The sequence below is a fragment of the Protopterus annectens genome, chromosome 7.part0 (genome assembly GCF_019279795.1).
Source record: "Protopterus annectens isolate FY-2018-M chromosome 7.part0, PAN1.0, whole genome shotgun sequence".
In the NCBI taxonomy this organism is placed as follows: Eukaryota; Metazoa; Chordata; order Ceratodontiformes; family Protopteridae; genus Protopterus; species Protopterus annectens.
The window spans coordinates 179139540-179166347 of NC_056739.1; the positions used below are offsets into that span (position 1 = coordinate 179139540).

At 39.1% G+C, this 26808-nt stretch overlaps 1 protein-coding gene across 1 annotated transcript in view; it reads right to left on the bottom strand.

The window, feature by feature from the left end:
• Window positions 1-26808, bottom strand: part of LOC122806335 (adenosine receptor A1-like) — a 417409-nt gene that overhangs the window by 129265 nt on the left and 261336 nt on the right. The gene's annotated exons all lie outside the window — the stretch shown is intronic.

A 26808-nucleotide genomic window follows, 5' to 3' on the forward strand; every position in this document is an offset into this window, starting at 1 on the left:
GCAGTTCAATGGCAAGCAATCAGTTTTTGATGTTATTGCTCTGTGTACTCCCGATCTGCAATGGAAATACAGATTTTCTTAGTAATTCCAATGAAAGATGATAATACTCCTTGCTCATTTAGCCCTAAAATTCATCTAAGTTTTACTGACGCATACTGGCCTTTAACAGTGTATTCTCTGCTGTAATAAAATAGTTCAGCATTTAAGCTCCTCTGTTGTTGGTGTAATTGACACTATAGATAAAATAACATTTATTGTTTATTCTGTTTAAGCAATGTCCAATCTTGGGCAGGTCTGTTACTCAAGAAGAGGGCTCATGCCTGCAATGATAAGTGTCCTGAGTTCAAAGACCAGCCTTGGTGCATTAGATATGGACATCTAGGGATAAGGCAGGGGACAGACTATCATGAAGCTGCCTCTATTTGGTCAAAAGAGGGGTAAACAAAGTTCTTTCACTGACTGAGAGGCCCTTGCTGAAGACTGGAAAACTGGAAGAGCTTGTAGTATGACCAGAGAAGAACACAGTTCTGCATTCTGACTGCTACTGTGCACCTGTGAATGGTGATAGGGGAGCAGGAACAGAAGGGCAGGATGGAAAATGTGTACATATGTTGCACGTGCTGTGTGCCTGATGTGTATGCATATGATGTACATGCTGTGTGCCTGACATGTGTACATTTGATACACATGCTGGATGCCTGAGGCGTGTGTGTATGGTGTGTATGTTGAGTGCCTGAGGTGTGTACATATGATGTACATGTTGAGTGCCTGATGTGTGTGCATAGGATGCACATGCTGAGTGCCTAAGGTGTGTGCATATCATGTACATGTTGAGTGCTTGAGGTTTTTGTGCTATGATGCACATGCTGAGTGCCTGAGGTATGTGCATATGGATTGCATGTCGATTGTCTGTGGTGTGTACACATGGATTACATAGGTATGTGCAAATGAATGCATGCTGAGTGCCTGAGGTGTACATATATGATGCACATGCCGAGAGTCTAGGAATGTGCATACAGTGCGCATGCTGACTATGATGGGTGAGTGCATATGGTGTGTGTGTGCTGACTGCCTGAAATATGTCACATGGTATACATGCTTGTGGCGGGATATAATAACATATTTTAGAAAAGCCACATTTTTTTTTCTTCATTAAATTTTAGCTCTTGCAGTACAGGATTAGGTTTGGCTATCTTAATTACCTATGGTTCCTCCCCTTCTAGTACTTTCTTCATACATTTGTATGCATGTGTTTCACACGTAACTGCAACAGACTCCACTGTACATACATACAGAAGGACAGTAGATGGGTGCTTACATTACAGTTACCTCTCATCTGCATCTGTATTCAATCGGACATGAAAGGTGTGATTGGAAAGGCCAGAGTTGGCTATTAAGCCCTCAGGAAAGATTTTAGCTTCAAAACTGGGAATCAGTTTTCAAGATGGAGAAAATGAATTACTTTACAATGCCACAGTCATATGCTGCTACTGTGACTGAGTGAGTTGTCTTTAACAAAGTGACTGCAAAATGGCCAGCAAACCCAATACATAATAACATACAATTCCAAAAGTGGCTGGGTTCTTGGAGGTCCTGCAGATGGCTTGTGTATATACTCACACAGCACTGACATTGATTTATTGATTAATGGAGGGTAGGCATACTTCTTGCTCTGTTATTTTTGCTCACATGTTCAGCAGACCAAACCATTTGAAGGAGCTAGAGGCTGGAACACTCCTTTCCAATTTGCTTTTAATGCATTTAAGAAGCTTCAGGGAATCTGAAGGGCAGCACTCCCCTCTCAACATCAATAAGCCAGATATGCTATTGCAGTATAGTCACTTTAAAAGGAAGGGTACTAAAGTCAGCAGCCTACCTTCCAAGAAACAAAGAAAGGAAGGAAGGAAGTCAGTGGCAGAAAAAAATAATAAGATGTGCCATTTGGAGTCATAGAGCAACAGAGGCATGTCACATCTAGCAAGGTACACATTTTTGATGAGGACGAAGAACAACAAACCACACTGCACATCTGCATATGAGGTCCACGACGGGAGGATGGTACTAGGTAATACACTGAGGCTGCCATAAACTATAGAAAATGCCAGAAGTCAAGGTCAGCTTATTACATGAAGGAAGACTAGGGCTGTGGCACTTGCATCTGTAGTAAGAGATAAAATATAAGTAGGCAAGTAACAGCAAAAATAGTTGTGGCATAATAAGAGGGAATCATAATTACTCAGATATTTGCTTCATTTTTAAGTGGCTTATATCCACTAAGCAGCATTCCTCTAACAGCATATCTTGTAGCTTTCATGTACATTTAAAACAAGGAGGACAGCGGGGAATATGTAGTGAGAAGTAGCTACAAGAGGAGTATGTCACATCCCATGATAATAGGAAGCACATGTGCATGAGGAAGGGTTAATAATGTACTGGGAGGGCTGATGAGTCCAATGGGATTTGACAGCTGGAAGAGACAAGTTGTCCATTATGGTTAAGCGGTTAACATGCTACCTCTGCTTTTACAGCCCCTGGTTATACACTATCAGAGAGAGCTAAACTCATTCACTACAGGTCAGCTAGGTCGGGTGTCTGTGGAAAGCTGTATAGACAAGTAACTTTCATAGGAAGAGCAAAAGAGGGATGATACAGTGAACTGCAGGGGTGAGGTTAATTCTTAGCATAAGCTCCAGATAATTATAGGACCTCACGTCATCTCACTGCTGCATTCTATAAGCAGCAGAAATCCTGAATGTAGGAGGAAGATCCTGTTTGAGGCAATGACTCAGCCTTATGTTATAACATGTTAAACTTACACTTCTTACTGAAAACATGAAGGAAGAGGCTACTGGTATCCAGTAATACCACTTACGTGACCTAGCCACATGGATCTTTGGCTATTCTAAGTGATTTCCAGTAGAAACACAACATTACCAGACACCATTTCTAACAAAACCCTGGAAGAAATGGATGTTTTATCAAAGCTTTGACAATGCTGTCTGATGCAGTAATCCCTGTCATATGTAATCATATGCTGCAAGTCTACCGTAATGCTGAGCAATACTTAACAGTGGTAGAAGAACCAAGGTGGGGGACTAGAAGGGAATAAATCCAACATTCAGCAGACATTTCAGGAACTCTAGACAGACACAAGAGACAGAAAAAATACAAATACTGTAGGATATGCATTTTCTGAAGCAGTTGAAGCACTTAGACACTCAACTTATAGATAAAGTAGCATAAAAACACACAGTATAATACAAAAGGCTCTTAGCTACAGAGGTCAGATATCTGGGTTTGAATTCCACCATCATGACTAGTTGTATATGAGATGACCCCTGCAAAGTTCTTTAACTTTCTGGGACATCCATGCAGAAGGGAGTTATAAAACATTGGATTTAGATAGTTAACGTGACTATAAAATGTGGAGATTTAAGGAGCATACTGATAATTATCTACAACAAGTGTTTGTTCCCCTGCACTTTCAGTACTTGTTCTTGCTTTTTCTAACACCCATTAAATTAAAATCTCATTCCAGAATGAAAACATCCATATATGAAACATTTCAGGTTCGCCCTACATCCTTAAATGACTGCCTTCCCTGTGTACAGCTATATATATATATATATATACATATATATATATATATATATATATATGTATATATATATATATATATATATATATGTGTGTGTGTATAGTAACTTCAGTTCTAATTATGTAAAACAGCAATGCAAAATGAAGAAAAATCTTCCAAAATGCAAAGAAACTAAAATGTAAACATTTCATCATTCTGCTAATGGAAAACTACAAAAATAACTGTTCAAAAATCCATCTCTCAATCTCGTGACTATGCTGTCTGCCTTAAATTGTTGAATACTTGAACAAAATGGCACCTTGGCAAAACTCTCTAAGCATAATTTTAGCTACAGTGCCTGCCTGTATTTTTATATACAACATTGACCTGTACTGTATTATACCACAGCATGAAGCTGTAATTCTTCATTATCAGTAACTTAAGTTTTTAACCACATAACTTGATCTGCATCAAGATGCCCACCCTTTCCTTCCTGTTTAATATTTTTGTAACTTTCTTAGGCACATTTACAGAGTACTGTATGCACAACTTTTAAAATGTGTTTCTCAGAATAAAGAAAGTTTTAATTACCAAAACGTGTATTATGTGCAAGATCAATATTTATAGATAGCTTAGTGATTTTAATGTATGACATTGTGGCATGTTAAATCCTTTTCTATGCATTTCTTCTAATGGCCATTGCCAGAATTCAATGCCAGGCTTTTAAACGTGTAGTTATTCAACATGTTATGAATATTACAGTTTTCAATGGACCACAAGTGTTTTTGTAGGGATATAAAAGGGAGAATCCACAAAAAGAAAGAAATAAGTGACTTGCCTGCTCAATATTTTAGAAAATGGTGTTTTGGATAAACTATTTACATTGCAGGGGAGATGACTATAACTTGGAAGTCCTTTACAGTACACTGAATTCTTCATTAGGTGACATAGTCTACACAGAAAATAACCTTTACAGCCCCAGATTGGGAGCATATTATTTCAGTAATGACAAAAATCATAAAGTGGACAGAAGTGTCATAGCCTAGATGCAAAGATGTGCACTGTATTTTTTAGGATTTGTCACTCTGGGTGGTTTCAGTGTTTGCCACTGACGTGAATCATGTACATGTGCCTGAGTTTAATTGTTTTATTAATTAGTGATAACATTGTTTATTGTTGTGTTTTTCGAAATGTTTAGGTATGCTTTGAAGTACATTTTGCAATTACAGTCTAAGGGCTTGTTTTCCATCCAGTTCAGTATGAACTTTTTTCCTTTGCAAAATTATATTGGGAAATACTTTTGGTTTAGTTTCTTTGTTTTGTTAGAATGATGTAATTGACATATAAATATTTCTGAATAAGGTAAACAACCTATAGATTTTTATAAATTTATATTTTGTACTACCTATTGATCTTTGAAGCTATGATTATATTTTTGTCACTTTTGATGGGCTACAATATATCCCAACCAATTTATTAAATCCTACCTAAGCAAAACTCTCTTCCAAGTACTACCATGGGGCCTTCAGTGTGGCCATACCTCTCAACCTCTTAGGGAAAGAAATCTGGACAAAGCCTAAAATAATGGGGAAGAAAGGCTCCCAAATAGGAGAAGACCTTAAATACTGCTCTTATAAACTTAGAAATTTGCTAGAAAAAGGGTTTGTGCTAGCATGGACTTTCTGAAGGAAATGAAGTCCACAACTCAAATGAATTTCATTATTTAGTGATTTTGGTGATTTGTCAAAAAAATAAATGTTATGTGGAGCAGACCAACATTATGAGGCAAAATCTGGACATTCTGTGAAAATCTGGCCATTTGAGTGCTATGACTGTGGCAAGTCCTACCTTTCCCATGCTTCAACTTAATGAAGGGTCTCAATAAATCCTTTGTGATCTACTGAGACCCTCAAGACTCCTAATGAAAGACCACCTGATGAAGGAAAACACACACACACTTACACACACACACACACACACACACACACACACACACACACACACACACACACACACACACAAGTAATTTCAAAAGTTAGTATGTTTTATAAAATTATGAAGTACTAGTTACAAGATAATCGAATAAATCTTGTTTCATAATAACAGAGAGCAGGTCATCACAATACAATTCTCTGTACTTTACAGCATATAATTGTTCAATCATCAGTTTACAGTAAATACGTTGACTGAAGAGAGTAGTAGGAGTGGACAGTTGGACTGAAGATAAAGGACAGTGAAGAATGCAGGTGTACAAGCATCTGTCTCATATTTGCAATGCTTGATTTATGCCTGAGTGAGTTATCTATGTGTAGCAATGAGACAACAGGTCAATTGGTGTTTATATGGCACAGGGAGTAAAACTGAGCTTTTGAAAGCTATTTGCAGTTCCGTTTAGGGAGTCGTATCGTTTTCTAGGAAACATTATATTCTATACATTACTTTACTTCCAGTGGGAGCTTGAGCCAAGTGGTGGAAACAATTTTATTAAAGCTTTTTGCTCCGAGTACCAACACTGAATGAAGGTCTGAGTAATGTCATTGGACTGTTATCTTTGTTTTTAGTGAATACAGTTTTTGATGATGTAATATGTTCTAAACTGAACCGTGGAGATATTATCTTTGCATAAGACACGTGTCATTCTGTTGCAATATAAATTACATTAATGGCATATTAGAAGAACAGAATACTCTACTCTGCATTTTACACAAAGCAAGAATTACGGCATCTATCAGTTGTGTGTTGAAAGGGGATGAATGACCTTTTTACTTACTTTATATTGAATAATTATAGTCATGTAAAATTTACATAATCTATTACAAAGTAGCATTGTGAGAATGCTGGACCGAAGCCAGAATGCAGTATTATCTATGCAGTATGAACTTGTTAGGCACTGGGTCAAACACTGCAGCACTTTCAAAAAGACATGAGTGTTCTCACAACATGTGGTCTATTGGATAATTTATATTACATCTGAATGATACATGTCTTATGCAAAGCTCATCTTTCCTCAGTTCAGACCTAAGCACATAGTATCACCAAAATGCTCCCTTATGACTCACTACACTTCTTAAAACACTGTATTGTTCATTAACGTACAAACATTTCTAATTATTTTCACTTAGTAGGTATGCCAGACTAGACAAGAAAAACTGTAGAGAATACAGAAAATTATTATACTGCATACCTCTCAACTGTCCACATTTTTGCAGAATGTCCAGATTTTTGCCTCATATTTTTTAATCTGTTTCTCATTAAATATGTAGTGTTATGGAAAAATCACTGGGATGATCTGAGGATAGAAGTTACTAAATAACAAAATACAGTTGAGTTTCAGATTTCACAACCTTCACAAAATTTGTGCTAACACAAATCCGTTTACTCTAGAAACTTTCTAGGTTTATAAAAGCAATATGTAAAATCCGTCCCTATTTTTGATCCTTTGACTCCCCATTATATCAGGCTTTGTCCAGATTTCTTATGCAAAGTGGTTGAGATGTATGTTACAATTTACTGGTTTGAAAGGCAGTTAGTGTTGTGTTAATCAACTTACTGTCCATTTCTACTGTCTTAATTCAGAGACAAATAGGATTTGTTTATGAATGTTATAAAAGCAAAACATATTTAAGATTTTGTATGTTATGTAGTTGCATCACTGAGAAAAATTCAAAATGTGTATCTTTGTTGTAAAGTAAATCTAAAGGCAATTTGTATTAGGTTTGCTGGGAGGTCATAACAACAAAGTATCAACTGGAATGCCAGAATGCAGGAATATGGACTATTTATTTATTTTATTTTTATTTTACATTTGTTGACCGGGATGGTCTAACTGGATACATGTCCATTTTCAGTAGAGTCCCGAGGAGTTACATTAGTACAACTATTCAGGTAAAGGTTATTTATATAGATACAAACTTAAAGTTTCAACAGTTCAAAAATATACACAGTTTCAACATAAATTTAGGTAACAACTTGTGGTACAGATACATAGTTAAAGTTTCAGCAATTGCAAAAAAAAAAAAACAACTTGCACAGTTTGTACAGAATTTGTTGGAAGCATTAGATGAGGTATTTTATACTGTGTTTACAAAAGTAAATACTAATTACTATGTCTTCATCAGGCCTCCCAACCATTCCGAATTACTCTGTTTTTACTGAGTTTTGGGGTCCAAATGAAGGGGTGCCATGATTCCCGAGTGGCACCCCTTCATTTCTGATTTTTCTTTTCTTTTTTTAGAATTTTGCGATGTCGGAGCTGATGTCATCACGTGCGCGATGACGTCAGCACCATCAGGCTACCAGCCAGTCGGAATTGAGCTCAAGGAGCTCGCATCATCATTTCTGGCTGGCGGTTTTAATGGTGGGAATGCGAGCCCACGGATTTCATGGCAGCAGCAAAGGGGCCGGGGATGCGAGCCCATGGATTTAATGGCAGCAGCAAAGGGGCCGGGGATATAGCGAGCCGGAAATGCGAGAACCGGGATTTATGGTGGCAACAGAAGAGGCCGAGCACTACTACTCAGGGTAGGAGAGTGTGTGTGTGTGTGTGTGTGTGTGTGTGTGTGTGTGTGTGTGTGTGTGTGTGTGTGTGTGTGTGTACGTGTGTGTGTATATGTGCGTGTGTGTGTGTGTGTGTGTGTGTGTGTGTGTGTGTGTGTGTGTGTGTGTGTGTGTGTGTGTACACTCTCTGCCCGTATATTTTATACAAGGTTAAGAAAGACTTTCCCCTGACAGCCTGAGTTCAAAGAACGCAACAGGTTCAGGGGATGCAGAGGGACAAAGGAGAAGAGTCTCACTCTTTTTGCATTTCTAGTATTTTTTTCAGTAGCTTGGCACTCAGCATATCAGTAGGTAGCCAACTGAAACTCTTTCTGTTCCCCATGTTAATTTCCCTTGTTAAAGCACTTACATTGCCCTGATAATGCTCTTCACATATCACACATATAAATAAGCAGAACACCTCCGAGAATGGCTAAACTGTATGCCAGGTACCAGGCAATGATAAAATGCAGAGCTGACATACATGACATATATGATGAATGATGCATAACATGAACGGGAGTTTGGACAGGATGCCCCAGGGAGAAAGGACGGAAAGTTTTAAGCAGCATCTGAAGCACTAACCTCTTTCCAAATTTAAAATGAAATGCTGTTGCATTTTTTCTCTTGCCTGATTTTTGTTTTTTGAATATGAAAGTCTTAAATTTTGTCACTACTCACAATCATTAAACTGCCAGGAAATGGATTAAATGCAACATGACTGTAGATAGAGACTTATATCACTTGTTTCATGCCTTGTCTTCCAAAGCTGAATTTGTCAAAAATATATGAGGCCTAACTGACAAATTGTCAGCTATCTGCCTCTATGTATTTTAACTGAATGTTTTCTTTATACTTGAAATGAGGAGGTAAAATCCAATAGAGTTTCATGGTTATAGAAATTAAGGACAGAATCTCAAAAGTTTGCTCAAAATTCCTCCTGGTTCATCTACCAAAGATCCCAAAAGATAAAGAATAAATTAAACAACACGTACAGTGACATAATCTGAGTATCCTTGGCTACACCAGTTTTAATAGACAGAGGGTTAAAAGTTGTAAATATTGTTATTTGCTATATACATTTCTTTCAGCTCGACATAAATTTCAGATTTCCATATGCTTGTTAATTTTTTTAAGTGTCCACCAATATTCACATCTTAACACTTCCTGCCCTAACATATTCAACCTTAAAGTACAAGTCTATGGAGATGACATTTGTTTCAGTAGTTTGATGAAAGCTGAGTAATGATCTAATCTGTTCTACAGCTGGTTAATGAATTTAACACCAACCTATTACTAATACATATTTGAAGCTAGTTACCATGAAATATGAACTATAAAACTGCAAACGTTCATAAATGTGTGATTATACAAGAAGGGGTATGACCTTAAATTCATATCTATTTTAAAGATTTCTCAGCTGTCTGCTTGGGTAATTACAAACACTGAATTATGTCAGTGATAAAAACAGCTCTGCTTCAAAAGGCTTCTTTAACATATGGTGTCATAATAATTCAAAGTGATAAACTTTAAGGAGGTAAAGCCAGCAAAGAGGGATAATGTTTTGACATAATTTTTGTACTAATTCTCTTGAATAGTGTAACTTTTATTACTTAATGAGTTATGCATGCTCTTTGCGTGTACATTTTTTATGAGATTCACAATGGATTTCATTGTAGAAGTAAAACAGTATGCACAGCGTTTATGGTAAATTGGGTGAAATAGCCAGGTAATGGGATATTGGAATGGCTGCAGGGGGACTCTGGTGCCATATTTTGGTTGTCTGTTTTTCAGTTTGCATTTGAAAGTTGGTATCTCACAATTCCATTGGAGTGGGCGGGGTTAATTATGTATGCATATTTTATGTTAATCAGCGTACAGATTTGTACCTATTTTTCATGGGCCTTGTCCAGATTTTTGATGTTTCCAGGTTGAGAGGTAAGGTCTTCATTATGTTTCCAAAATAAAGCAAAGATTAGTTTCAGTTCCTTTTGCACTAAATAAATATGACATGAAAATGTGCCTCTATTTTTTCCAAACTGATAGTACTCTATAAGCAACAGTTTAATTTTCCTACACATATGGCTACAATTTAAAAGGAAAACAAATACTTTACACACTGAAAATACAAAACTTGGACAATGAATTCTTGTTAGAACCCAAATGTTAAACAATAGAATAACACCACTACAAAACACTAACTACACTTAACCAATCGGAAAACAGCATTACTGGTCACATGGTTACACATATAATTACAGTGGATATAAAAAATGTACACACCACTGTTAAAATGCCAGGTTTTTGTGATATAAAAAAATTAGACCACAATAAATAATTTAAAAACTTTTCCCACCATTAATGTGACCTATAACATGTACAATTCAATTGAAAAACAAACAAATCTGATACTTTGTTGAAACACCTTTTGCTAAATTACAGCATTCACTCTTCTTGGGTACACACCTGCCATCAATTACAGAGACTGATTAACCCCAAATAAAGTTCAGCTGTCCTAGTAGGATTTTTCTGACATTTACTCAGTTCCCTGTTACAGCAAAAGCCATGGTTCGAGAGAGCTTACAAAGAATCAAAGGGATCTCATTGTTGAAAGGTATCAGTCAGGAGAAGGGCACAAAAAACTTTCCACAGCATTGGCTATACCATGAAACACAGTGAAGACAGTCATCAAAAAGTGGAGAAAATATGGGACCACAGTGATGTTGCAAAGAACTGGATGTCCCTCCAAAAACTGATGAAAAGATAAGATGAAAACTGGTCAGGGAGGCTGCCAAGAAACCTACAGCAGCACTGAAGGAGCTGCAGGAATTTCTGGCAAGTACTGGTTGTGTACTACATGTAACAACAATCTTCATATTCTCCATATGTCTGGGCTATGGGGTAGGGTTGCAAGATGGAAGCCTTTTCTTACACAGAAAAACATCCAGACCCAGCTAAAATTTGCAAAACAATGCATCACGTCTCCCAAAAGCATGTTGGAGATTGTGTCATGGTCTGATGAGACCAAGGTTGAACTTTTTGGCCACAATTCTAAAAGGTACATTTCCCACAAAAACAACACTTTGCATCACCAAAAGAACACAATCATGATGGTGGCAGTATCATGCTTTGGGGTTGCTTTTCTTCAGCTGGAACTGGGACTTTAGTCAAGGTGGAGGGAATTATAAACAGCTCCTAATACCAGTCATGTTTCACCCAAAACAATCAGGCACTGCTAGAAAGCAACCCGACAATGACCCCAAGCATACATTCAAATCAATAAAAGAATGGCTTCACCAGAAGAAAATTAAAGCTTTGGAATGGCCCAGCCAGAGCCCAGACCTAAATCTGATAGAAAATTTGTGGGGTGACCTGAAGAGGGCTGTGCACAAGAGATGCCCTCACAATCAAACTGATTTGGAGTGCTTTTGCAAGAAAGAGTGGAAAAATATTGCCAAGTCAATGTGTGCCATGCTGATAGACTCCTACCCAAGAAGACTGAATGCTGTAATTAAATCAAAAGGTGCTTCAACAAAGTATTAGTTTAAGGGTGTGCACACTTATGCAACCAGCTTATTGTATGTTTTTTATTTTTTATATGTTTTCCCCTAACAGATTTGTTTTTCAATTGAAGTGTACAGTTTATAGGTCACATTAAAGGTGGGAAAAGTTTTGAAATGATTTATTGTGGTCTCATCTTTATATCAGAAAGTCCTGCCATTTTAACAGGGGTGTGTACACTTTTTATATCCACTCTATCTAAACTGCCTATATATATAAGTTAAATAAAAGTATAGGTGAATTAGAAAACAGATCCCCAAACGTCTCCAATGAACTACTAAAATGCATCAATCAATCAAATTAACTTTCACCACAGGAAATTAAAATTCAACTCGGAATCAGAGTTCAGACTTTCATGATAAACTCTATTCACAAAAGCTTATACAAATTATAGTAAGCAACAGAAACTTAGGCAGCTAACATAGTCCATTGTAATCAGTGACCTATATTAAAACATAAAAAAACAGACATTTACTAAATGAAATATATGGGGGTCTGCTTTTTGTGATATGTGAAGAATCCAGTACGTTATTATTAGGAAGTATGTCATTTTTAAACTTCTGTCATAATACTATTCTATTTTCCATGGATGCACATTTTTGAAGATGTTTGTGTGTGTGTGTGTGTGTGTGTGTGTGTGTGTGTGTGTGCATGTGTGTGCGTGTGTTTTAATGTGCATATGTCCATATGTGAAGAAGCAAGTTTCAAAGTACAACACAGGGTTATGGCAGTCAAGCTTCTTCTAGGCCAGTACCTAGGACTCTCTTAAATTTACTTTAGAAATGTAATAAATCAATACACAGTTAAGTATCTTATTTGAGATTAAAATGTTTCAATCTTTAAGAAAAACATTCTTTAACTTAGTACAGAAAAAGGATTTTTAAATGCCTACTTGAAGAAATACTCTCTAACACTTTAAGGTATGGCATGATGGATGCATTCTGTAACAGTGAGTACTCGATAGAATGAATGTTCTTTTTCCCTTGTTTTCCACCCTGCCAGCTGTCAGATTACAGTACAGCAGGGTCTGAGAGTTTGCCCATCCCCGACTGTTGTGCAGATGGTATACCTAATTAGCACGGGGTGTGGAGAGTGTAAGAGGGCTTGCCCCCTGCAAGTAATAGTGTTTTACCACCCATTCACTCTTTGGAGCATTCGATGTTTAAGGATATAATCTGCATAGTATAGTATAGTATAGTATAGTATAGTATAGTATAGTATAGTATAGTACAGTATAGTATACTATACTACAGAGTGATACTGTATACTATATCATTGTAAGCAGAGTATATATAAATCTAACCTTTCTGATCTTGCGGTATAGTAAGTGGGTTAATAACACATTCCTGATACGCTTTTAATGAAATGATAAACTGAGATTCCATACGCTTAAGGCTGTGAAATTTCCGGGGGACGCTACAGATACTGTAGCACTTGTTAATGAGCAGCTGGGATACATTTTAATCTAAAATGATATTACAGTACATATTCTGAACAAAAAAATATATTATTAATGTGTGGCCTGCATAGATAACTTAACTCAAAATTGTATTAATCTGACAAATCAATACATATATCAAAGCATTAGAAACACCTTTACCTTCATACAAAGCCTTCATCAATAAAACACCTCATTTTATATAATTTTCATATTCACGAACACAGTTGCTTCCACAGCTTTTGCCATGTACATTATTCTTTCCATATTTCTGCTTCTCACCCTTCAGAATGGTTTAACTCCTTTAGCAGATAAAAAAGTAATGATGGCATGTTCTCAAACTATAATTTATGACTAAAAATGACCACTGTGACCATGTCAGTAAATGAGTTGTCTACATTTCAGGGGCCAAGGCCTACAAGTCCATTCTTTATTCTCCAATGGCCAAAAGGAATGAGTGAATGATAGCTCCCTGAGGAAGTTTTTGTGTGTGTCTGCACGCGCGCGCGTGTGTGTGTGTGTGTGTGTGTGTGTGTGTGTGTGTGTGTGTGTGTGTGTGTATGTGTGTGTGTGTGTGTGTGTGCGCACGTGTGCGTGCGTGCGTGCGTGTGTGTGTGTGTGTGTGTGTGTGTGCGCACGTGTGCGTGCGTGTGTGTGTGTGTGTGTGTGTGTGTGTGTGTGTGGTTCTACTTTTGTGTCACATCTTGGTCTCTTTTGTCTCTTGTATTGCATGTACTGCTCTTGCAAGTTCAGTCCCTGGAAGAAAACTAGTCATTTTATATCTTGTAAGAATCTATCAAATTCTAAAATGTTTGCATTGCTTTTCTGCTTGACCCCAGACAGTACTACCCCAGGACTATACTGTTCTTTAACTGTCTTTTCTTGAAAAATACTTTGTGAACATTAATACCTGAATGCATAACAATAAATGTTCTCATTTTTCAACTGGAATAATAATTATCCTTTGGTACCTGTAGCATTTGCTTGGCATAACCTTATGAATGACATTCTCATCTTCTTTTCAAACTAACTGAACTGATCATTACTATTAAGAAGGTTAAACTGCATTTTTTTCAGTTAATTGTTTTACAAAACCAATGAACCCATTTTTTGAGTTATATGAACTATTTACCATGTTAATGGATTGAGTTTATTTCCACACAATATCCATAAATGAGTAATACTATGCTAGTATACAAAAGAAGCAGTAAAGCCTAATCTCTACCAAGCACCCTCTTTTCTGTTTAGTTGATTTTAGATCTTTTGAAGAAACTCATGCAAAGATCAGCATATATATTTGAAATTACTTTATTATTGGCATAAATCAAATGCTGCTTGAGCATGTTCTGGGCACAGACATGCTGTGCACAAGTGTGGCCACTTTATATTTGGTTCCATGGACTCACTTTCATGTTCACAGTGTACCACATTACACCACCCAGCTAAGACCAGTTAAATTACTGGGACAAAATGACAGTCCCCAAATGTGTATACATGAGGTGGACTGTGCAACATTGGAACAGAAATGCTGATAATGCAAAGTTTCAGAACAACTGTCAAAAAAATTCTCTAGTTAGTATTTTACATGCCGAGGAAGTTTTCTTTCAGTGATTTTTTTCTGCTCTGCATTTTACAGCTGAGAAGCACATCAGACAACATTCTAGAAGAAGAGTCTCTTCTGCAGACTCTGTAAATGAGTGATGACTGGAAACTGACTTACACTCTTCAAATGGCACAAATACACAGCCGTAGCTTGCTATAATGATTGTGTGTAGAAAGGATATAAGAGCAGCTGTTGTACTAAGTGCTGATCAGAAGCCATGTTGTGTCGGTGTGAATAGGTTTTCATGAAGTAAGTACTGTAACTTTGTTTGCAACTTTGTAACCATTTGTTTTCTGAAAATATTTTGATTGAGTGATTTCTATTGTCAGAACACATTACCTTTCAACAACCTGTAAAGAAGTATTACAACACTAGGTTGCTTAGGCAGAAACTTTTTTATAATTTATTAATCAAAAGTGCCTATTTTTGGGGTATAGTCTATGCTGAAATATCAGTGTGTACAAAAATCGAAACACAGCTGATTGAGGCTGGCAAACTGAAAATATAATTACTGAAAAAAAAAATCAATGGATCGAAACTACAACCAATCACAAAACAAAATCAAATACATTTCTTTTGTGATCTGTTAACCAGAACCCTATCACTAACTTCAGATGCACTTTGACTACATAGTGCAGGTGCTATAGAAAGAGATTTTCCTAAGGTACAGTACAGAGTTAGGGATGAGGTAGTGGCAGTGTCCTAGCAAGTGGGGACAGTGACAATGACCTCCTGTCTGACCCTACCCTACACAGACACCAATTCAGTGCTCAAAGTTACCCCATCTGAATAGATGCACAGCTAGCTTCTACAGTGCCTAGGGATAATATTTATACAGCAGCCCAATCTCCACAGAAATTCAGTGAAACAGCAAAAAAAAAAAAAAAAAAAAAAAAAAAAGTACGTGAACTGATGCTCTTCAAATAACGGAACCAACCAGCCAGCCAGGTCCTGTTTCTTCATTTTGGCCTTCCTCATTTAAGGGCATTAAAATAAAAAAAATTTGTACTCGGATATCTGGGACCTTGAAATGCAGGAGTCAGTTTCTGTGCCCTGCCCCCCTTCAGATTTTATTTAAAAAAAAAAAAAAAAAAAAAAAAAAAAAACATTTTTTTTCTTTGAAACTGTAGCATTTCCATTTTTTGAGCAAGACAGTTGAAGTAGAATTTTATGTTCCCTAATCTGGCTTGGTTTTCTTCTTTTAACATTTTAGCAAAACAGCTGAACTATTTGTTTACAGTCACAAGCTTATCAGATTTAGCGGCCTCCAAATTTCTGTTATCTTTGTATATTTTTCTTTCTAATGAAGTGATGAGGCACTTATTAAAACAATGTATTTGTGGGCTGAGATCACAATCTGTTAATGAGCTTAATACTGCAGTTCTGAGTTTATTTCCTAATTTTCCACATGCAAAATGTATGACAGTGAACAAGTCACTTGATCAGACAGTGTTCCCGGATAATCCTCAAAAAGGAACGACTGCCTTCAGTGAGCTTTCCCAGGGAGCAAATGAAAAAAAAAAAAATATATATATATATATATATATATATATATATATATATATATATATGATATTTTATATTGAACAATTGAAATACTGATAATACAAAACATTAACATGTTAACGCCGACAAAAGACATCAACAACTGACTGGACATGTTCTAAGGACTATTTTCAGAACATAAAAAGTAACAAAACAATTTTTCTGTAAGGGGGTCCACCCCCCAAATCTTTTTGCTACTTATTTATTCCAACTCTGAAATTGCTCAAAGGGCATATTTCCCAAATGTGGGGTCTGTTGATCTCTCATATGTTTCAAACATCTGTTAGCAGACTAAAGCATGTCCCCAAAACAAATGTTGCCAGTTAGGACATTTGCTGTTTCACATGTCTGATTTGTATATGCCTGCCGGTGTCTGATTTATATATGTCTGCTTGTGACTGATTTGTATACATCTGCTGGTATCTGAGTTGTCTACATCTGCTGGTGTCTGATTTATATACGTCTGCTGATATCTGATTTTTATATGTCTGCTGGTATCTGATTTGTATACATCTGCTGCTGTCTGATTCGTATATATCTGCTGGTGTCTGATTTCTACATATATGCTGGTATCTGATGAGTATATGTCTACTGGTGTCTGATTTGCAAATGTCTACTGGTGTCTGATTTGCAATTGTCTGCTGGTGTCCAATTTGTACATGTCTGCTGGTATCTGATTTGTACATAGGATCATAGGATCATAGGAGATTACTAGGCTAATGGCCCTGGGGCCCTTACAAGCCCAGCCAAGACTTTATCCCCAAAAAAGAAACCTCAGTCAACACCTGTCACCCCTGTCAATGAGGGACAAAGGTGGAACCCCTGGGACAAATTTGTGGTTTCCCATCCACTCAGCAAGGTTGCTCTTGAAGAGGGTCAGCAAGGTACTCTGTTTGACATCTATGGCAAGTCTTTTTCCAGAGATGATACTGCCTGTGGGAGAAAAACCTGTCTCTCCTGCAGGTTTTGTTGATGTTGCATATTAGATTTAGGCCTATCAAGTGGGTAATGAGTGAAGCATTAGACTTACAGATATAGAGCATCTGTAAGTAGGGGAGGGTCCGATATTGCCTTGTAGTTGAGACACAGATCACCTTTGAGCATTCTGTATGATACCGAGTAAAGGGATAGTGATTTGAGGCTGTCCGCATAGGACAGGTGTTGGAGGCCATAGATTCTGTTTGTGAGGTATTTCTGTGGCCTTTCCAGTTGGTGCAGGTGTTTGGAGAGGTACATACCAAATGGGGCATTATACTCAATTATAGGTCTAATGACAGAGGAGTACAGAGAGGTAATAACCTCCTATTTTTCTGGATGCAATCCCTTTACTTATGAGATGAACCAAGTAAAAGGCTTTTCTGACCACTGCCACCACATGATGGTCAAATGTGAGAGTGTTATCAACCTGAGTACCCAGGTCTCTCACCAAGGGTTGTGTGCTTAGGGGGTTGCCATTGATGCGGTAATCAGTAGGGGTAGTGTTTTTGCCAAATGGTATGATAATAACTTTTTTTTGCATTTAACTTAAGGCCATGGCTTTGGCACCAGTCATCTATAGCTGTGAGACCCTCTTGCAGTATGTTAATGTCATTTGAGGAGTCAATGACAGCACCCAACTTACAGTCATCTGCAAACTTGGTCAGCCACAGGCCCTTTGTCTTTGCCTGGACCTCTGAGAAGTAGATGCCAAACAGTAGGAGTTCCAGGACATATCCTGGGGAACACCACTAGTGACAGGTCTGCTGTTGGAGGTGGTGGTGCCTATTTTGACCTTGTGGGCCCTATCTGTGAGCCAGTTGGCCAACCATCTGATGAGATAGGGATTAATACCAAGTTGTGTTAACTGTTTGATGATGCCCGAGTGGGGGATTGTGTCAAAGGCCTTGGGCAGGTCAAAGTAAGCTGTATGTACTGACTTTCACTCATCCAGGGCATTGGTAACAGTATCAAAGAAATCAGCTAGGTTCAATAGGCAAAATCTGCCCTTGACAAATCAGAATTGGGGGGGGGGGTTGAGTATTTGGCGATTGCCTATATCCTTGTTTATAAGATCCATAATAATATGCTCCATGGCTTTACGGATCAGACTTGTCAAGCTAATGGGGTGATAGTTTCTCAGGTCAATAGTGGCACCACCTTTCTGCGAGGGGATGACAATGGTGGTTCTCCAGTCTGCTGGAATGAAGCCTGTAATTAGGCTGTGGTTGAATAGGGTGCTCACTGGTGAAGCTAGTTCTTGCAGAATACAGCCTGTGATATTATCAGGTCCCATGGAAGCTGTGTTCTTTGCCTTGGATAAGGCCTTTAACAATCTATGAAGATGTGAGGTATGTGACAAGTATTGGGGATGTCGACTGAGCCTTTGGGGGGGTGATAAGAGGGTGGAGTTTGTGCTAAACCTATCAGCTAGCAGGTTGGCTAAGTCAGCAGGATCAGTGTAAGTGGTACCATTGAGTACTAATTCAGAACAAACTTGGGCTTTGCCATGGAGGTTCCTAATGTAACTGAAGAAGGACTTGTGGTTTCCCTTTGTTTCGGAGGCTAGTTTCAACTCATAACTGGCTTTGGAGTTTTTCACTAATAATCTAATTTGCTTGTTGAGGCAGAGGAGGGAGATGTCTGTTAGTGTCTGATTTGTATACGTCTGCTGGTGTCTGACTTGTATACGTCTGCTGGTGTCTGATTTGTATATGTCTGTTGGTGTATGATTTGTATACTTCTGCTGGTGTCTGATTTGTATATGTCTGCTGGTGTCTGATTTGTATATGTTTGCTGGTGTCTGATTTATACACTTCTGCTGGTGTCTGACTTGTATACGTCTGCTGGTGTCTGATTTGTATATGTCTGCTGGTGTCTAATTTGTATACGTCTGCTGGTGTCTGATTTTTATATGTCTGCTGGTGTCTGAATTGTATACTTTAGCTGGTGTCTGATTTGTATACGTCTGCTGGTGTCTGATTTGTATATGTCTGCTGGTGTCTGATTTGTATATGTCTGGTGGTATCTGATTTGTATACATCTGCTGGTGTCTGATTTGTATATGTCTGCTGGTGTCTGATTTGTATATGTCTGGTGGTATCTGATTTGTATATGTCTGCTGGTGTCTGAATTGTATACTTCGGCTGGTGTCTGATTTGTATACATCTGCTGGTGTCTGATTTGTATACGTCTGCTGGTGTCTGATTTGCATACGTCTGGTAGTATCTGATTTGTATATGTCTGCTGGTGTCTGAATTGTATACTTCGGCTGGTGTCTGATTTGTATATGTCTGTTGGTGTCTGATTTGTATACATCTGCTGGTGTCTGATTTGTATATGTCTGTAGTGCTGTGATTAGTACTAACTAGTTTCAGGGTGAAAGCTAATACTTTCAGGCAAAAACAAATCAGAAATGTAAGCAGTAACAGAGCAGCTCATATTCGTTAAATGGAAAAATTGTATATATACATACCCTGACCAACATCCTGTCCATCTCACATGCCTCTCCTCTATAAGTGTCCTCTCTTCAGCCACCCCTCTCTCTATCACAGTGGCCAAAGCCATAACTAAAACTAGTCATTATATTCTTAATCCTGAAGGTAATATGCTGTTACTACCTGTTTACACATTCTTGCATTAATATGTAAGCCTCTGACGTTATGTGGTGTTGTATTGCTTTGTTTTGTAACCTATGAGTAAACGTAACTAGGGTGTATATGCCATACACCAACTTTTCTGATAATTGTATTGTGCGCATGTACCTTGGAGCTTTTCTCCCTGGGCTTCTGCTGAAAATGGACATTAATCCAGTCGGACAATCCTCGTTAGCAAATGTAAAATAAAATAAATAAATAATAAATAAATTTATATACAGCATAGAAAAAAAGAGTGGAATGTACAATATTTACATTAGTTTCTAAAGGGAATCAGCCATCAATAATTCTGCAGGAGAAGAGAAGTGGAAAACAGAGAGAGAGATTCTACGTTAAGTGACATGTTCTGTGTAGAAACTGGATTATCTGACTTTGATGAAGAGCTGCTTTTTGAGTTGCATTGTGAATTTGGAGTACATTTAATTTCCTTTAGGCTGAGGAGGAGAGCTTGCAAAACAGCAGGTGCTAGAAAAGAGTATGCATGTGCAGTTCAGTGGAGTAATGAGAGTTGGTGTGTCATGTGACTAGTCTTTCAGATTTTTTATGAACATTAGCTACAAGGGGAATACATGTTTGGAAATGGAGTAGTGTGCAGATGCTTGATTGTAATGTGATTTACATCTTTGATTTATGGTTAACAATTTGTTTTACTCTAGGATGATGCGGCTATGCACACGGAGGGGTCAGTCTGATCTTTCTCTGTGTGTGGATATTGAAGTTCAGAGGCTGATCAAGCCATAACCCTAAATATTTGAATTTGGAGGTTGTTTCTATGGAATGATGATGCAAGTCAAAGAAAAGTTAGAGAGTCAGGTGTTTAACAAATTTTCTGTAGAATTCTAAAATGCATAGTTTTGATCTTTAAGGGGGTGAGAAGTAATTCATGTTTTATGAGCCATTGGTAGAGCTCATGTAAGTCTGACTGAAGAAGAGAGTGAAATCTTGGTATCAGAGTGATGACTGGAAAATGACAATGTCATCAGACGATGAGTGGAAGAAGGGAGAGGTCTCAATGAAATTTGTTAATAAATATGTAGAAGGGGAGTGGGAAAAGAATGGATCCTTGTGGTGCATCTTTGATAATAGGTGCAGATCCTGATTGGGAGTATCCTATTTTAACTCTGAAGTGTCTGTTAGTCATGACGTTTTAAATCAAGGAGTGTTGTTCCAGCAGATACCAACCTCAGTTAATTTATTTAGGAGAAGACAGAGGTCAGTGAGATCAAATTCCTTCTTCATGTCTACAAACAGGGCAACTGTAAGGACACATTTATGAGTGTTTCACGGGATGGTCATCAGTTAGGACTGAGTGTTGTCCTAGTATTTTGTCCAGTCAAGAATAAGAGCTGTTTGGAAAACAGAAAGTGTTACTGTTGGATGTAGTGAGAGAGCTGGGCACAGACTAAGTGCCTCATATTCCTTAACACAATTCAATGATGCACCTTCCCATATCTACTCCCTGCCCCTTTGTTATCTCAGATCTCTTGCTGTGCTTCATTACTTCCTTCCTTTCATTTTTCCCCTTCAAATTACGGGTTCAAGAATCTCTCCACATGCTCATTATACACGGTACTCCTGTGAGGAGGGGATACCTATGAGATGTATGAGATGTATTTTAATTATGAAACATGAACCCTTTGTACAATGTAAGTACACTTAAGGCATATATGCTCATGCTTATAAAGTCAGCAGTCAAAGGACTGAGTTTCATTTGGCTGTATAAAAGAAGCTTGAGAATAGAAAGCCACCTGTATAATTATGGTGGGACTGCACAGCCATTGAAAGGGGGTGCCTGCTACTTCCCAAGGTGTGTAATCTCAGTATACATACGTTAGTGTGATGTGGGAGGAAAAGTCTACCATGTCAGGACTTGCTCCCTGCAAAAGGAGTTTTATATATATATATATATATATATATATATATATATATATATATATATATATACACACACACACACACACACACACACACACACACACACACACACACACACACACACACACACACACACACATGGATCTACTTCAGTAGATCAAAAATATTACAATTTCGAACCACATATGGCCAAGACCATATGTTCGAACTTGTAATAGTTTGAACACTGAAGTAAAAAAAGAAAAAAACAATGCTCCCCTGCACCCCCTTACTTAAATATACCAACTCCGAGATCGCACTACATTACGGAAAAGGGAAATCTTCCCGTTTCGCATTGTACGGAGATCTCCATTCAGTCCAATCGAACATTTACAAGTTCGAACATATGGTCTCGACCTTTCTGGTTAGTGATGTTTACCTTTGACCATTTGAACCATAACCTTTCTATTCATGGGGTTCAAAATTAGACGATGAAGTGCAAATTTTGTTACACAAAAGAATAATATATTCTATGCAGCACATTGTATTCATTTTATGAATTTATAAAGCAGCCAATTAGAAAAAGTGCAAATTGTAGGAATAAACATGTCCAAAGGGCTAACACATCATGTGGACAGTTAGCCATGTTGTACATAAGTTGATGTTGTTTGTGGAATGTTTCTGCTTATATATTGATTAACACAACTTCACTGTTGTTTGTGGAACATTTCTATTTTTATGTTAAGTAACAAAAGGCACAATGCAGATGTCCTTCAAGAATGCAACTGCAGTCATAACATATGGGTTGTCCTGCCTCAGGCAGCCCTCGGTCGGCCGGATTCCAAAGTCTGGGTCCGACGTCAGCTGATGTCGCATTTCTCTCCGACGTCAGAGCGGCTGGAGTATATAAGCATCAGCCGACGCCATCTTCTTCAGTCTTTCTTGCCGCGCGGTGCCCGAAGCAGAAGCAGCTCGCAAGTGCCGGTCGGTCAGCTCCTGTATTCTTCGAAGTCATCAAAAAAGCTAAGTACCCCGTTGGGGACCTTTTCTTGCCTCAGCCGATGTCAGAAATCACTGAAAAAGTAAATAATTGTTTGTCTTGTGGTAAACAAATACCTCATAAGGATTTCCACTCTTATTGCCTACCTTGCCTTGGCCCAGATCACGATGTCTCGGCCTGTGCCGCCTGTGCTCGCTTCAATAAGAGCACTCTCAGGCGCCGGGCGGAGTTCGCTGAAGACTTTTTTGGCGAAAAATACGATTATACGATGCCGTCGGAAATACCGACATCGCAGACTCCTAAGAAACGAAAAGACCGGGACCGACATCCTCGGCCCGCGTCTTCCTCCGACACCACGCCAAAACCTACTACGAGTGCCCCGGTTCCCTCTGAGGCGGTTATTCCACCGCTCCGAACCGAAGACACAGCGCTACCGATACCTCCTATCCCGGAGACCACACCGACACCAGTTATTGATTTTCCTCCGGATACTGAAACCGAGGAAATGCCCGAGACCATTGCTGTGGATAAGGTCACTCCTGCACATGGAGCTGCTAGGCCTCCCATGTCCATGTCTATCAAGGCCTACACACGTGCTAAGGCAGCCAGCAAGACCAAGCACCTTACTGCTAAAAACTTACCTCAGCCTACTCCTGAAGCACAAATCATGACTATGGCCACAGACTTAATTTCCATGATCAGAGGTTCCCAGGCCCATCCTGAGAGAGGATCCCAGCTTCCTCCTGATAAGAGGCCCAGGGTTGAACCCTCTGACCCTCTCCCTTCAGATGAAGGTTCTGAGGACTCTGTTCACTCCGATAGCCAGGAAGAGCCCTTCCAGACCTATGAGGACTCTGATGCAGAGGACTCCATCCCCTCGGCCTCCCCTCCTGAGGATATTTCTTTTGGGGAAGTTCTGCATTCCATGAGGGAACATTTTAAGTGGCAAGGCCAGGAATATTCTGATTCCAGAAAGCGCCTTCGAACCTTCCTTAAAAAGCCCCAACACAGGCCCTTAGCTATACCTCCTGTGCTTGATGTTTTGGTTATACTCTGACTCCAGTGTTAGCCCTGATACTCTCCCTCCTGCTCCTGCCAAGCCTGACAGATACTATAGGGTCCCAGAAACACATTCTCATTTCTTTAGGGCCCATGCTGTTGATTTAGAAACAATTTCACAGGGACCGAAAGGGGTTTCAGCTTCTACCTCCAAAAATCCTTTGCCTTCCAACAGGGAATCTAGGTCATTAGAGAGATGGGGGAAGAAGGTTTACACCTCCACTACCTTATCTATGAGAGCTCTCAATTGTCTCTTTCATATGTTTCAATATCAGGATTACCTGTTAGATGATTTACAGAAAACTTTGGCCTCTCCTGAACCTTTTGATAGGAAGTCTTTACAGGAGGCTGTACATAATTCTCAGCAAGTTAGCAATCACTTTCTTCAGTGTGGGTATGATGCATTGGAAGCTTCATGTAGGGCTGCTATGACAGGGGTGGTCATTCGTAGACAGGCATGGTTAAAAGAACAACCTCTACCAGATCATGTTAAGGCAAAACTTCTTGATGCACCCTTGGAAAAGAACAAGCTTTTTGGTGCTAATGCTAAAGATGTGTTAAAGTCCATTGAGGAAAAAGCCAAGTCAGTTCAGACAGTTAAAGATTTCCTCCAGGTTCAACCACCCAGATTCAGCAGGAATTGGCCTTCTAAAAACTGGTCCTTTCCTAATCCTGAAAGATTTCAAAGGGGCAAAAACAGGCGTGGCCGAGGAAGAGGACAATACAGAGGTTCCTACAGGGGACGACAATGGCAACCAGCAAATCAAAGAAGTGACACAGGGGTGTCTCCTGCCCCACAGGGGCAATCCCAATGGCTTTCCTCTACTTCCGCTGACCAAGGAGCAAACAGAAGCTCCTTTGGGCAGAAAATGATCTCTGTTTTCAGACAATTGGCACAGATTGACAAAGGACAAATGGATTTTGGACATTATAGACCAAGGTTACAGGTTCCACTTTCATACCCTGCCAAGAAAACAAGGCATGCCAAACCTACCACAAAACCAGAGGGCAGAGGCTATAAAGCAAATTTCTCTGCTTGCTCAGATCAAAGCAATAGAAAAAGTTCCACAACAAGAACAAGGCCAGGGGTTTTATTCAAGACTGTTCCTTGTTCCAAGAAAAGAAACTCAATGGAGACCAATACTGGATTTGTCCGCATTAAACACTTTTCTCATAGTACCAAAGTTCAAAATGCTGACTCTGCAGCAACTCCTTCCCATGCTGGGCAAGGGGTCTTGGCTGATTACTCTGGACCTCAAGGAGTCATACCTGCATGTCCCTATCAGACACAGCTGCAGAAGATACCTCAGATTTCTTGCAGGGCATTATCAATTCTCAGCATTGCCATTTGGCTTATCTACTGTGCCCAGAGTATTCACGAAATGCCTGGCTTCAGTAATTGCTCATTGCAGGCTCCAGGGGATCCAAATTTACCCGTACCTGGACGACTGCCTCATACAAGCGGACAACAAACTGATTTTGACAAAAAACTTGAATTATGTCATACAATTGCTACAGGCTCTGGGATACACAGTCAACTTCCAAAAGTCAAGACTTCAGCCATCCCAGCAAATAACCTTCTTAGGAGCCAAACTGGACACAGGCTCTCAAATGGCTTACCTGACAGAAGATAAGCAAAAGAAGTTAACTCATTATTTCAAAGGTTTGGCAAAACTCACCCAGATGACTGCAAGGAGATTCCTACAGGCCCTGGGTTACATGGCATCCTGCATTCTACTGTTTCCATTAGCAAGACTACACATGAGAAAGCTTCAATGGTACCTAAAAAGCTTATGGTCTCAACACAGCAACAACCTAGAGACAACCATACCGCTCATTCCATGCCTACAAAAGGAATTTCTATGGTGGGCCTCGGTAAGCCAGGCAAACACAGGTATGTCGTTCAAAAAACCTCAGACAACACAGACCATGACCACAGACGCCTCAGACCTAGGATGGGGGGCGCACATGGAGGGCAGATGTATTCAAGGACAATGGTCTCCAAAGGAAACACATCTGCATATCAATCAAAAAGAAATGCCGGCAGTAATGCATGCCATCGAGGCCTTTCAACAACAACTTCAGCAAGGCCACCTGCTAATACGGACAGACAACACCACTGTGATGTGGTACATAAACAAGCAGGGGGGCACCCATTCTTACCCCCTTTGCAGACTGACAATGAATCTTTGGGAAAAATCACTGAGCTTAAACATACAGTTGCAATCCCAGTTTGTTCCAGGCAAACACAATGTGCTGGCGGACAACCTAAGCAGGAATTTCCTGGACCCCCATGAGTGGAGGTTACATCCAGAAATCTTCATACGACTCACCTCGACATGGGGCAGGCCAGAAGTAGACCTATTTGCCTCCCACCTCAATCATCATCTACAAAAGTTCTGTTCAAGGACATATCATCCACAAGCATGGAAAATAGATGCTCTCTCATTCAACTGGAACTTCCTAAAAATCTATGCATTCCCACCTCTGCCACTGATGACCACAGTATTACTAAAGATCAAAGCAGAGAAGCCCAAGGGGATCCTAATAGCTCCAGACTGGCCAAGGCAACACTGGTACCCTCTACTATGGAGCATATGTCACAACAAAAGGTGGGCCCTTCCCCAATGGCCCCAACTTTTGACTCAACACAACTTCAAGACAGTACATCCCAACATTCAGACGCTGCAGCTAACAGCTTGGGAGATCCCATGAATAACCTCAATCTATCTCTCTCTAAGGAAGTTCAGTGGATACTAACAGAAGCCCGAAGACTATCCACCAGAAAGGTTTACTCAGCAAAATGGAAGAGATTCAGCATTTGGAATACCAGCAAGGGTCATGATGCATCATTATTGAACATCCCACTCATTCTGGAATATTTGGCAGATATGCTACAGAATGGACTCTCATATTCTTCCATAAAAATACATGCTTCAGCTATTTCAGCTAGATACAACACTGATTCACCTGTATTTTCACATCCTTTGTTAAGGCAATTCC